This window comes from Taudactylus pleione, unplaced genomic scaffold (assembly GCF_031769625.1).
Source record: "Taudactylus pleione unplaced genomic scaffold, aTauple2 ptg001220l, whole genome shotgun sequence".
Taxonomy (NCBI): domain Eukaryota; kingdom Metazoa; phylum Chordata; class Amphibia; order Anura; family Myobatrachidae; genus Taudactylus; species Taudactylus pleione.
Genome location: NW_028285620.1, coordinates 545,529 through 547,939, shown reverse-complemented (window position 1 = coordinate 547,939; position 2,411 = coordinate 545,529).

Here is a 2,411-nt window from a genome sequence, read left to right as displayed (position 1 = left end):
CACTTCTTATTCATTTTATGGCTTCTTATTCACTTCTTATTCTTTTTCCAGCTTCTTATTCATTTCCTATTCATTTTACAGCTTTTTATTCACTTCCTTTTAATTGTCCAGCTTCTTATTAATTTCTTATTGATTCTACAGCTTTTTATTCACTTCTTATTCATTTTCCAGCTTCTTTTTCACTTCTTATTCATTTTACAGCTTCTTATTCATTTGTTATTCATTTTACAGCTTCTTATTCACTTCTTATTCATTTTATGGCTTCTTATTCACTTCTTATTCATTTTACAGCTTCTTATTCATTTCCTATTCATTTTACAGCTTCTTATTCATTTCCTATTCATTTTACAGCTTCTTATTCACTTCTTATTCATTTTACAGCTTCTTATTCACTTCTTATTCATTTTATGGCTTCTTTTTCACTTCTTATTCATTTTACAGCTTCTTATTCATTTCATATTCATTTTACAGCTTCTTATTCACTTCTTATTCATTTTACAGTTTTTATTCACTTCTTAATCATTTTCCAGCTTCTTTTTCACTTCTTATTCATTTTCCGGCTTCTTATTCATTTCTTTTTAATTTTACAGCTTCTTATTCACTTCTTATTCATTTTACAGCTTTTTATTCACTTTTTATTCATTTTATGGCTTCTTATTCACTTCTTATTCATTTTCCGGCTTCTTATTTACTTCTTAATCATTTTACAGCTTCTTATTCATTTCCTATTCATTTTACAGCTTCTTATTCACATCTTATTCGTTTTACATCTTCTTATTAATTATCTATTCATTTTACAGCTTCTTATTCACTTCTTATTCATTTTACAGCTTCTTATTCATTTCCTATTCATTTTACAGCTTCATATTCACTTCTTATTCAATTTACAGCTTCTTATTAATTTCTTATTCATTTTACAGTTTTTATTCAATTCTTAATCATTTTCCAGCTTCTTTTTCACTTCTTATTCATTTTACAGCTTCTTATTCATTTCTTATTCATTTTACAGCTTTTTATTCACTTCTTATTCATTTTACATCTTCTTATTCATTTCCTATTCATTTTACAGCTTCTTATTCACTTCTTATTCATTTTACAGCTTCTTATTCATTTCTTATTCATTTTACAGCTTCTTATTCACTTCTTATTCATTTTACAGCTTCTTATTCACTTCTTATTCATTTTATGGCTTCTTATTCACTTCTTATTCATTTTCCAGCTTCTTATTAATTTCCTATTCATTTTACAGCTTCTTATTCTCTTCTTATTCATTTTACAACTTCTTATTCACATCTTATTCATTTTATGGCTTCTTATTCACTTCTTATTCATTTTCCAGCTTCTTATTCATTTCCTATTCATTTTACAGCTTCTTATTCACTTCTTATTCATTTTACAGCTTCTTATTCACTTCTTATTCATTTTCCAGCTTCTTATTCATTTCCTATTTATTTTACAGCTTCTTATTCACTTCTTATTCATTTTACAGCTTCTTATTCATTTCCTATTCATTTTACAGCTTCTTATTCACTTCTTATTCATTTTACAGCTTCTTATTCATTTCTTATTCATTTTACAGCTTCTTATTCACTTCTTATTCATTTTATGGCTTCTTATTCACTTCTTATTCATTTTATGACTTCTTCTTCACTTCTTATTCATTTTACAGCTTCTTATTCATTTCCTATTTATTTTACAGCTTTTTATTCACTTCTTATTAATTGTCCAGCTTCTTTTTTATTTCTTATTCATTTTACAGCTTTTTATTCACCTCTTATTCATTTTCCAGCTTCTTTTTCACTTCTTATTCATTTTCCAGCTTCTTATTCATTTCTTATTCATTTTACAGCTTCTTATTCATTTCTTATTCATTTTACAGCTTCTTATTCACTTCTTATTCATTTTACAGCTTCTTATTCACTTCTTATTCATTTTATGGCTTCTTATTCACTTCTTATTCATTTTAAGGCTTCTTATTCACTTCTTATTCATTTTCCGGCTTCTTATTTACTTCTTATTCATTTTACAGCTTCTTATTCATTTCCTATTCATTTTACAGCTTCTTATTCACTTCTTATTCATTTTACAGCTTCTTATTAATTTCTTATTCATTTTACAGCTTTTCATTCACTTCTTATTCATTTTACATCTTCTTATTCATTTCCTATTCATTCTACAGCTTCTTATTCACTTCTTATTCATTTTACAGCTTCTTATTCATTTGTTATTCATTTTACAGCTTCTTATTCACTTCTTATTCATTTTACAGCTTCTTATTCACTTCTTATTCATTTTATGGCTTCTTATTCACTTCTTATTCATTTTCCAGCTTCTTGTTCATTTCCTATTCATTTTACAGCTTCTTATTCTCTTCTTATTCATTTTACAACTTCTTATTCACATCTTATTCA